Source organism: Hoplias malabaricus, chromosome X2, assembly GCF_029633855.1.
Source record: "Hoplias malabaricus isolate fHopMal1 chromosome X2, fHopMal1.hap1, whole genome shotgun sequence".
In the NCBI taxonomy this organism is placed as follows: Eukaryota; Metazoa; Chordata; class Actinopteri; order Characiformes; family Erythrinidae; genus Hoplias; species Hoplias malabaricus.
In genome coordinates this window covers 8,754,837-8,767,615 of record NC_089819.1, presented here as the reverse complement: position 1 = coordinate 8,767,615, position 12,779 = coordinate 8,754,837, and the positions used below count along the sequence as shown (strand labels likewise).

At 43.4% G+C, this 12,779-nt stretch overlaps 1 pseudogene; it reads right to left on the bottom strand.

Annotated features, from left to right (window-relative positions):
* The window catches only part of LOC136676576 (uncharacterized), a 310,723-nt pseudogene that overhangs the window by 288,495 nt on the left and 9,449 nt on the right, over positions 1-12,779 (bottom strand).

The following is a 12,779-nucleotide window of genomic DNA, read 5'->3' as shown; positions in this document are numbered from 1 at the left end:
TACATTCATCTGGTCTTTCACTGGATTCGTTTAAACACGACTCATTTTACATTAACATTTACATTTATGCATTTGGCTTTTATCCAAAGTGACTTACAAAAGAGGATCTAACATTCAAACTACAGCACAATTTATACAAATTACCTTACATTGAGTGCAATATGCCGGGAAGTAATAAGTGCATTAAAGAAAGACTTTCAGTGCAAGAGATACTCTCGGAAGAGCTGGGTTTTCAAGGATTTCTTGAATGCAGAGAGGGTTTCTGTTGCTCTGATAGTGCTTGGAAGCTCGTTCCACCAGCGTGGTACCAGAGATGAGAATAGCCTTGACTGACCTGGGGGTTGGCCGTGTTAGTTGGCGCTCCTTTGAGGAATGGAGAGGGCGGGCTCTATTGAGGTAGATGGGAGCAGAGCCAGTGAATACTCTGAAGGCCATCATTAGTGATTTAAATTTGATGCGAGGGAGAAGCGGCACGATCGAGCTACAGCGGTAACGTGATCGGCGAAGGTCAGCTGGTCATCAACCATGACACCCAGGTTTCTTACAAACTTGGTGGGAGCCACTGATAGGGACTCTAGCTTGATGCTGATGTTGCGGAGAATAGCTTGTTTGGCTGGGAGGACCAGCAGTTCAGTTTTGTATAAATTCAATTGGCGGTGATGTTCCTTCATCCATGTAGATATGTCAGAGAGACAGTCAGAGATTTGAGTTGCCACTGAAGTGTCTCCTGGAGGAAAGGATAAATAGAGCTGTGTTTCTTCTGCATAGCAGTGATAGGAAAAGCCGTGTGAATGTATGATTGGGCCTAGAGAGGTGGTGTACAAGGCAAAGTGGAGGGGTCCCAGCACTGAGCCTTGGGGCACACCTGTGGTGAGGTGTTGTCGCGCTGATGTTTGTCCAAGCCATGACACATTGAAGGATCGTCCAGTGAGATAAGACTCAAACCAGGAGAGTGCATTGTTCTTGAAGCCCATGTCAGTAGGTTTGTTTAGTAAGATGTGGTGGTTGACCAGATCAAATGCTGCTGATAGGTCAAGCAGGATGAGAACTGAGGACTGACCTGTCGCTTTGGCATCTTTAAGAGCTTCCATTACTGACAGAAGCGCAGTTTCCGTCGAGTGGCCGCTCTTGAAGCCGGATTGGTTAGAGTCAAGGAGGTTATGTTGGGAGAGGAATTTTGTTGCCTGCTTAAAGACAACTCTTTCAATGATTTTAGACAGGAAGGGGAGGAGAGAGACAGGTCGGTAGTTCTCTACTATAGAAGGAGCAAGAGAAGGTTTTTTGAGTAGAGGTCTTACCTGAGCTTGCTTGAAGGTGTTTGGAAATGCTCCAGAGGTTAGTGAAGAATTGATTACATGAGTGGCTGCGGACACAATGGACGGAGATTTGATACCTCGTCTTCTGTGAGAGGAGTGAAAGAAAGGAAGGAAGCAATAGGTTTAGGAGGATTCGAGGGGAGAGCTGTGCAGAAGGGTCAGAAAACTGGCTGCTAATGGCAGCAACTTTGCTGGTGAAGAAGTCAGCAAATGCGTCAGCAATGATATTGGTTGCAGGGGGCGGAGGTGGAGGGTTCAGTAGAGACTTGAAGGTTGAAAAGAGCTTCCGGGTGTCAGTAGCGTTATTGATTTTGTCTTGGTAGAATTTCTTTTTTGCAGAGGTGGTGTTTGATGAGAAGGCTGAGAGCAGAGATTGCAGTTGTTTCAGGTGTGATGGGTGTTTTGTTTTTCGCCATTTCCTCTCAGCAGCTCTGAGGTTAGTGCGCATTGATTGAAGGGAGTCAGTAAGCCACGGGTGGGGCTGCATGGGTCTTGCGGGTCTGGTTGTCAGAGGGCACAGGCGATCCAAGCAGGAGCTCAGTGTTGTGCAGAGTGACTCTGTGGCATCATTGACCTCAAGAGATGAGAAGGTGCTGGGGGGTGGGAGAGCAAAAGTCACAAGGGCAGAGAAGTGGGTGGGAGATAGGTTGCGAAGATTGCGCCGGAAGGGGACAGAGGGAGCGGACACAGTGGGTTGCTGAGGGAGACAAGCATTGAGCTGAATAAAGTAATGGTCAGAGCTGATACCTGCTGTAGCTCAAAGGAGTGGGTCAGAGAGAAGAAATCATCTGAGTGTCTAGGTGGATGTTCATATCACCGAGAATGAGCATGGGACAGTCATGTTCAGGGATGCAAGAAAGCAGGGTGTCTAGCTCTCCTAGGAAATCGCCCAGTTGCCCTGGGGGACGATATACAACAACCACATACATTTTTACAGGTGCAGTCATCAGGATGGCATGGTATTCAAAGGAGTTGTACGAGACTGATGATTTGAACTGGGTATATTTCCATGTGTTGGAAATCAACAGCCCTGTACCACCACCTCATTTACCAGGCTGTGGGGTATGGGAGAATCTGTAGTTGATGGAGAGAGCAATGGGGGTAGCGCTGTTTTCCGGTTTGATCCAAGTCTCAGTGAGGGCTAGGATGTCTAGCGAAAGATGATTTGCATAGGCGGAGATGAAGTCTGCTTTGTTTACCGCAGACTGACAGTTCCATAGACCTATTGAGAAGGAATTGGTTATGGGTGTGGATGTGTGATATAGAGAGCGAAGGTTATTGATGTTGCTTTTCCGTCTGTGGAAGTAAAAGCGCCTGCGAGTTCCAGAGAGAGCAGAGATGGGGTAGAGACACATTGTGGAAAGAGAAAAATTAGGCTTTGTTTGTTTGTTTGGTGGCCTCGCTTGGGGGACACGATTGGGAGACACGTTATGTCTTTACCCCAGAATGCCTTCACACCAGAAAGGCTGAACACAAATGCTGACACTTCGCTCTTTGCATTTTCAGGATTTGTTCACACTCCTGTTACAACTCAACACGTGTCTTACCAAACTCTGTGGAGTTGTTTAGATCATTTAATCTGCTGTGGAGAATCACTGGAACATTAACACCACTTCCATCTGGAACTGAAATGTTGATATTCACACTGGCGGAGGAGGAGGAGGAGGAGGAGGAGGATGAAGGCGCTGAACGCTGTCGTCCTGAAAAAATCACAGGAGATACATTCAACAATAAATGATTTTATGGAAATGTAAAATTCTAAAGCGAGTTTGTGTTAAATTCTCCAGCCACAAGATTAAAACCACTGTCAAGGGGTGGGACATATTCAGCCATGAGGGAAGGGTCAGTGTAAGAGTCTGAGGGCCACACTGTGATAGTTGTAATGAATAAACAACTGAGCAACTGGGTTTCACTGCTGATAAACTGATTGCTGAGACACTTCTGACTTTTAAGACAAAAGAAGAGTTACAATAGGCCTCTTCACTGTGTTTGTTTACATTCAGAAGCACCACCAAAATATTATAGCTCTGTTTAATGTGATAACCAAGGGTTAATAACATAACCTGGTCAAATGAGAGCATAAAGACAAGGTTAAACCCACTACTTAAGAAACCGAACTATATTCATCTGTGGAAAAGAAGAGGATGTCTCTTCCTTAAAGACAGCTCAACACTTCCTGTGGAAAGTCAAGACTCTAAAGATGAACAGGAGCTGTGATACATATGTAGAAGGCACTGGGGAAAGTGGAGTTGTACATTGGAGTTGTAAATGGTTTGTGATTTTCATTGTTTTAGTCCAAGGATTTAAATGAAATTTGGAATTAAATCAGTCAGAAAGAACTGGAGGAAGAGCAGTGTGAACACACCCATATCTCACAGTATGTGTTTGTGTTCTTAGGTTAAAATGTCAAACATTTCACCATAGTTATACTGTGAAATACATTGCAGATTAAAGCTCTTACTACAAACAATCAGGAATAATCTGCATATAATTTTCACTTTTTTAACCTCAATATTCATTCATTCATTCATTCATTCATTCATTGTCTGTAGCCTTGATCCAGTTCAGGGTCGCGGTGGGTCCAGAGCCTACCTGGAATCACTGGGAGCAAGGCAGGAACATACCCTGGAGGGGGCAGCAGTCCTTCACAGGGCAAGACACACTCACACATTCACTCACACACTCATACCTACGGACATTTTTGAGTCTCCAATTCACCTGCCAACGTGTGTTTTTGGAGCGTGGGAGGAAACCAGAGCACCCGGAGGAAACCCACACAGACACAGAGAGAATACACCACACTCCTCACAGACAGTCACCCAGAGGGAACCCACAGAGACACAGGGAGAACACACCACACTCCTCACAGACAGTCACCCGGAGGAAACCCACACAGACACAGAGAGAATACACCACACTCCTCACAGACAGTCACCCGCAGGAAACCCACGGAGACACATGGAGAACACACCATACTCCTCACAGACAGTCACCCGGAGGAAACCCACACAGACACAGAGAGAATACACCACACTCCTCACAGACAGTCACCCGCAGGAAACCCATGGAGACACATGGAGAACACACCATACTCCTCACAGACAGTCACCCGGAGGAAATCCACGCAGAAACAGGGAGAACACACCACACTTCTCACAGACAGTCACCCGGAGGAAACCCACGCAGAAACAGGGAGAACACACCACACTTCTCACAGACGGTCACCCGGAGGAAACCCACGCAGAAACAGGGAGAACACACCACACTCCTCACAGACGGTCACCCGGAGGAAACCCACGCAGAAACAGGGAGAACACACCACACTCCTCACAAACAGTCACCCGGAGGAAACCCACGTAGAAACAGGGAGAACACACCACACTCCTCACAGACGGTCACCCACAGGAAACCCACGCAGACACAGAGAAAACACACCACACTCCTCACAGACAGTCACCCGGAGGAAACCCACGCAGACACAGGGAGAACACACCACACTCCTCACAGACAGTCACCCGGAGCGGGACTCGAACCCACAAACCTCAAGGACCCTGGAGCTGTGACAGAGACACCACTTGCTGCTCCATTGTGCTGCCCAACCTCACTGTCATATAACAAAAATATAACTGCAGCTGAAATTTGCACAGCCAACTGTGAGCAATTCACCCACACACAGAAACACACATTCACACATTTCTCTAAGTCTTGGGTAATGCAGCCTGGCCCATTCTTTTGGGAGGGTGTGAAACCACTGCTTTGTAGCACAGTCAGCTGGTGGTACACTACACACAAAGTTATTATAGAATAGACTTTCACACCTTTTATGAAATTTTAATAATAAACATTTAATTATTTAGTCTCCAACTTATTGTCTCTACTTATTGTTATTAGCATTTTATTGTAATGATTTATTTTAATTATTGCTTCACTCCATTTGTTAAAAACAGAAAACAACTACAATAATTATCACTAGAAATATATTATATTATATTATAATCACTAGAAAATAAATTTTAAAATAAAACTTGCCAAGGACAAATCAACACAGAATGTGGACAAACACAGTATAAATAATAATTCAAACTGTCTGCTGTAAGAGTCTCAGAGATTCCCTGCAGTCTGCGATGTGCATTTTCACCAACTCAGAATGTAAGATTCTTCACAAGCTTCACAATCCAGACTCTGCAGAACTCCACATGGTTTCAGTGAGAGCTGAGCTCTGCTTAAGGCTTAAGAATTTTCTACCTCTCATCTATCCTTAATTCCACTCCTTTATTTCTTTATCTTCAATCCATCTTTAACTAAATACAGTGAAGACCCCCCCAGAACTGCTCTGTACTTTGGACAGTGTTTCATAAATGAATTTACAAAGTTCCAGAATGTAAACAGAACTAGTGTGTTCCCTGGTAAACTCACCTGTAAATCTCTAGCTGTGCTCCCAAAACACAGCTGTAAATCTCTTCAGGCGCAGGGCAGCTTTCTTTCTAACTGTGTGTGTCTCCACCTTTAAACTGATGTAAAGTGGTTTAGTGCAGCTAATGCATCTTTCGGCCCTACAGAAACCCTCCTCACATTTAAAAGCAGTTGCTTACAGACACAGTCTCTGAAAACATAGGCAACAAACCCACATTTTTTCTTTTTCCTGGGGTTTTCATTAGGTTACCTCTTACACTTTTTCAATGTGTGAGCTGCCATGGCCCACCGTAGGCCTCAGTGGTAGTTCAAGGAGGACATAAAATCCCTTTTTACACCTCAACAAACATATTAGGGTTGAGCTGGCTGACTGGATTTACACAGTACACTCACACAGCAGACAAAGCTAGTAACGTTAATTAGTGGGAATCAGTGTCATATTTTGTGACTTTATGAGATAAATGGTTAAAAACATGGTCTTTCACCCTGAGAGATCCTGAGGCTGGACCGTCTACAAGTGAAGGGGCCACTCTTTCTCTGACCGAGAAAAAAGAAGATACAGCAGTGAGCACCTGGCACTGAAAGAAAAAAGAGAAAGCTGTGGCTCAAAGGTCTTGGGATGAAGCTCTGAAGCTGGAGCTGGAGTTATGTTGCCACTTGGAGACTGAATAGTGAGTATAGAAATGAGGAGGTGTTTATAATATTGTGGCTGATTGGTGTGAACAAAGAACATTACATTTCAGACTATGATTCAGTAAAGTTTAATGAATATGATTTACATTTACTGCAAATGTACAGCAGCACATTCTCTCAACATTCAACATTATAAACATTTTATAAATAATATAACATTATACATTTACAAAGCCCCTCTCTTTCCCTGTCTGTCTGTCCATTTATCTGTCTGTCTATCTATCTATCTATCTTCACTTACATTTGTAAATTACATAATACATACGAGACATTTTATTATTATTAAATTATGGGTGCTGTCTGTGTGTGTGTGTGTGTGTGTGTCTGTCTGTCTGTGCGTGTGTGGGTGTGTTGCTCTAACCACTCGACCACGGCGTCCTCTAGAGGAACGTTGGACATCCAGACCGCTGTGCGTAAGGCTCCTGTAGCGCTGCAGTTCCCTCAGGATCAGTGAAGTCTCCTGTTTACAGACGGTGTGTTGTTTATTTATTACTTTATCAAATTTAAACCGTGCTTTTATGGAGAGAGTCCTTTTCTCTCGGGGACAGTCTCCTCCTCTGTGTCTGAGCTCAGTGTCAGAGAAGTGTGCAGCGCTACGAAGCCTGAAGTGGAGGGTTTACTTCGTCTGTTTGGACTTTGTGTCGAGTCACTGATCCAGGAATCAGAGCCGCTCCTGTTGACTTCTTCAGATTTCTGAACACGGGCTTTCAGAAATATTACAGACTTCTACAGAGGATTACAAGCTTCCAGACTTTATACCGGACCTTAGTTACAAATGTGGACGTAGTGCTCAGAGAGGACAATAACACACCGTCACTATTGGGTTTGAATGTTTCTTTTTAATTTTTATATACTTTTTTTTAAAACAGAAAAACTCAATAGATGTTTACATTTTAATTTTTATTCATTTGTTTTTTAAAACAGAGGAAAAAGCAATAGATAGTTTTAGAAATTACACACACACACACACTGTTTACAGCAAAGGAAAATGAGGAATGCATATTCGAGAGCAATATGCAAATTCAGAGAGAAATATTTTTTCCTCGTGTCCTGTGTGACTCTCGTCCTGGGAACAGCAGAAAGACAGGAGACTGAACCGAACGATGGAAAGGGCACTGGACACTGGACAGAGCACAGGACGAGACTAGACAGGCACTGGGATGAAGACAGGGACAGGGACTGGAACAGAGAAGATAACAGAGTGAGGAACAAAGAGAACGACAGGCACACTGACAGAGGGCACTGAAGGCACTGAGGGCAGTCTGGCTGAGAACTGAGGGGCAGGCCAAGCTAGGAACTGGGAGACCGGACTGGCAAGGACAGGACCAGCTGGAACCACAGGAGACGATGGGACCTCAGGACCAGAGCCAGAAGAGGACTGAACTGTGAAGAGGTGGAATATTACACAGCAGTGTGAGAGCGAGTCTTGTTCCTGCACACATTGTTATTAGAATAAAAAAGAACAATCCACAACTCTTTCAACTTACCAGAGTAGCTACAGATGTTCAGAGTTCTGATTGTATTCTGGGAGAACACTGGAGCAATAACTTTACTTCCATCTGAAGCTGAAATGTTCGTATTCAGGGAGGAGGAGGACGAGGCTGAGTGTTGGTTTCGTGAAGAAAATGAATAAATTAATCATAAAACGTTCAAAAATGTCTTTAATGACGGGGTAAAGCACTAAAAATGGCACAAGATTAAAACAAGTCACAGCTGAAGTGAAGGACACTGATAAAGCCCTGGTGGAGGACTGAGGTAAATCACAGTGTGTTACTTCCTTCAGCTGTCAGTGGTTTTAATGTTGTGGCTGGTGTATGTGGCGCTCCAGTGAGTGTTGATGGTGTGTGCTGTGTGAAGTAGTGTCAGGTTACACCCGTCCACACTCCTCTCAGCGGTAGTAACGAGCCCTAGTGCGGATTTCTCCTGTTAGTGATGGGAATTTCTGGCCCGGCTCTTCTTTCGGCTCCTAAATGGCTCTTTGTTTTACCACTTATTTCCACTGGTACAGAACAATATTACCTACATTTTACATGACTATATGGACAAAATATTATTGTTCAATATTAAAAATAGTAAACAGTGTTGCAATGGCCAATTGTTTTTATGACTGTCTTGTAATAACTCACTGACTGCACTCACACATTCAATTGTATAAATAACTGGATTTTTATTTAAACACCTTAATAAAAAATCACTTGTAAACTCTGAAATATAGCCAATGGAGCCCAAAAGGTAGATATTACAAAATCGCTTATTAAAATAAATAATCATACATCTGAGTAACATTTAAATCCCCTCTCCTCTACAATTGAAAAGGGTTGGAAATCTTGTGCAATCATTATGGCCAACTTTTCATCAATTTTGTCTCGTCTTGCTGGCATCAATGTCACAAAATGTTTTATGGAGCTCCGTGTTGCTGTTCCTTGACATGTACCTGATGGTGCAGGTGTTGGAACAGGTGTTGGCATGCTAGCCTGCTTTCTTCCAGATGAACTGCTGGATGTATCGTTGTCAAATGTCTATGAAGATTGTTAGTGGAGCCTGCTCGAAAAGATATTTTGGTCTTGCAAATGAGACATTCTGCCGTTGCGTTATCATGATTTTTAAAGTGCAGCCGAATATTGCTTCCCTTCGCTGATCGGTACCTTTGCTTGTTGTTCTCTGATTGGTTGAATGACAAGCCTTTAGAAAAAAATGGCTCTGTCTTAGACGGGAACCGGCTCTCATCGTTCACTTACAAGAGCCGGCTCTTTGAACGGAAAAAGTCTCTTAGACGGAGCACCCGGAGGAAACCCATGTGGACACGGGGAGAACACACCAACTCCTCACAGGTAACTGCAGATGTGGCATATTTAATGCAATGACTATTCTTAGCCCTGAATGTTGTGAATAAAGTAGCCCTGATGACAAGTATGTGTTGTCCAGTGGATCTTTCTGAGCACATGTCAGTTCAAACTAACCTGTATGTCACTCAAGCAGAGAATAATTTCCAGCTTGTCACTGTTTAACTGATGAAAGTTTTTATGGCAACCATCATACTCATGTGCTCTAAAAAATATCCTCATGTTGAGGTCAATGGTCCTCTTGTGCACAAATGAGACACTCAAACATTTGGTCTCAAATGACTGTCAATGACTGGACTGGTCAGCCAACACTGAAGCACTCTACAAGAAAGGGCAGAGCAGGCTGTACTTCTTGAGGAGGTTGGGGTCCTTCAATGTCTGCAGTAAGCTCCTCAGGATGTTTTACCAGACTGTTGTTGCCAGTGTCCTCTTTTATGCTGTGGTATGCTGGGGAGGAAGCATAAAGAAGAGGGATGCTGGGCGACTAGACAGGCTGGTTAAGAAAGCTGGCTCTGTGGTGGGGGCTGAACTGGAGTGCATCACTTCCATATCAAACAAGAGGACCCTGAACAAACTGATTAGCATCTTGGACAATGAGTGCCATCCACTCCACAGTATCATAACCAAGCAGAAGAGCTTGATCAGCTGGAGACTTCGCTCACTGCCAGGCTCAACTGACAGACTGAGGAAGTCATTTGTCCCCAGGGCTATTGAGCTGTTCAATGCTTCACTAAAGGGGAGAGGAGAGTTGGACTTCTCTGCATAGTCTGTCTGTCCATCCAACACCACCACCACCTCCACCTCCTCCATATTGCACATGTGTACCTAACTGGACAATAGACAGGTCAACCACTGGACAAGTCAACCAACTCATCTACCTCATGTGTACCTTAATCTGACAGCTACAATAGTAGGTGTATACTTAATACAGGTACATTGCACTAAATTGCCTTGCACTATTTTATTTAATATATTTATTTCTAATTCTGAAACTGCACTGTTATTGCACTGTACTTATATTGCACATTCCATACCCATTGCATTATCCACACCTTTTCAACTTTTAAATCATATGCTGCACAAAAGAGATCATCCCCAGCTGCTCACAGTATCACAGATTCTTGCCAGGCTATGTTTGATTACTCTGACGATTGATTATTCTTAAGCACACTGTCAGCTTCTTGGGTATTTGGTTTTTTTTTTTTTTTTTTTTTTTTTTTTTTTTTAAACTCTATTAGTCCATTGCTGTTTAGTGATTCGTGTACGTGATGTCTAAGTCTGTAAGCTACTGAGACCTTTAATTTCCCCTGGGGATCAATAAAGTATCTATCTATCTATCTATCTAACAAATTCAGCTGGATTCTGGCCAAACTGCATCAGAGTAACAACATGCTCATGCAAGAAATAAAACGTCCAGTATAACCATAAGCACCATAGTTCATTTTGTCTAAACATATATTAAGCCATGATTAAAAATAAACAGTGCCTTTCAAAAGTATTTACCCCCTTGGTATTTTTCATGTTTTGCTACCTCACAACCTGTAATTAAAATAGATGATTTGAGGGATTGCCTCGTTTCATTTACAGGACATGCCTATAACATTGAACATTACATTTTCTTTTTATTGTGAAGCAAACAACAAATAGGACAAAATTAACATTTACAGGTTTCCCCTTAAACCACTCGAGAGTTGCTTTAGCAGAATGCTTTGGGTCATTGTCCTCTTGGAAGGACCTCCATCTCAGTCTCAAATCACTGACAAACATATTCCACATATTCTGTCATATCACATGCTATGTTCACAGGGCCATTACAAAAAATTTCCACAGTAAAATTTCTTCATATTAAGGATATCAATAGTTATATTGTGTCTTTAGTGAGCCTTTCAGACTTTTGAGACACTTTGAAAATAAAGAGATAATATCCGCGGAAGGAAGCTAAACGTGTATTTTTTCCACGGTATGGAAGTTGTGTTCCTATTTTGCCATCTAGCGGCGACGGAATGCAACGAGTGCAGCATTTAAGGTGAAAGAGAAAATCCAAATGAATCGATTGCTCATCCTTGGTGTCCCGGATGTTTACTCTGAACTTTTTGTAACTCGTATTTTGGTAACTGAATTTCGTCTACTAAATTTGAGCAACTTCAAAATATATTGTTTGAATTTTTTTTAGCTTGAAATTTTTTATATGAATTTATTAACTTTGAATAATGACGGTGAAATTGTGTTCTTGAAAATTTATTCATTCATTATCTGTAACCGCTTATCCAGTGCAGGGTCACGGTGGGTCCAGAGCCTACCTGGAATCATTGGGCGCAAGGTGGGAATACACCCTGGAGGGGGCGCCAGTCCTTCACAGGGCAAAACACACACATTCACTCACACACTCACACCTACGGACACTTTTGAGTCACCAATCCACCTACCAACGTGTGTTTTTGGACTGTGGGAGGAAACCGGAGCACCCGGAGGAAACCCACGCAGACACAGGGAAAACACGACAGCTCCTCACACACAGTCACCCGGGAGCAGGCATCGAACCCACAACCTCCAGGTCCCTGGCCTGTGTGACTGCGATACTACCTGCTGATGATGGAAAAATGATGGATTTGACGGTGCTCTGGGGGATCATCAAAGGTTTTGATATTTTTTATAACTCAATTCTGACTTGTACTTCTCAACAACTTTGACCCTGACATGTCTGGGGTGGAAACATTAGTGATGGAAATGGTGTGTGTGTGTATACTGACACATCATGTGACACTTAGATTGCACACAGGTGGACTTCATTTCACTAAGCATGTGACCTTTGAAGGTAATAGGTTGCACCAGAACTTTTTAGGGGCTTCATACAGATGCACATGCCAATGTTCAGTTTTTTATTTCCCCAAAAAAATTTTCCTCATTTTACTTCACCAACTTAAGACAATTTTGTATAGCTGCATCAAATACAATTCATTCATTCATTCATTCATTATCTGTAACCGCTTATCCAATTCAGGGTCGCGGTGGGTCCAGAGACTACCTGGAATCATTGGGCGCAAGGTGGGAATACACCCTGGAGGGGGCGCCAGTCCTTCACAGGGCAACACAGACACACACACACACACATTCACTCACTCCTACGGACACTTTTGAGTCGCCAATCCACCTACCAACGTGTGTTTTTGGACTGTGGGAGGAAACCGGGGCACCCGGAGGAAACCCACGCAGACACGGGGAGAACACACCAACTCCTCACAGACAGTCACCCGGAGCGGGAATCGAATCCACAACCTCCAGGCCCCTGGAGCTGTGTGACTGTGACACTACCTGCTGTGCCGCCCAAATACAATTCAGATTAAAGAATTTAAATACAGGTTGTAATGTAACAAAATAGGTAAAAAGCCAAGGGGGTGAATGCTTTCGCAAGGCACTGTAGGAAGATATTGTTTTTAAACAGGATCAGTCAATGAATCCAGAGAAGAAAAGTTATAAAACATGGACACTGGCAAATTTGGCTGGGTGTGTGTGT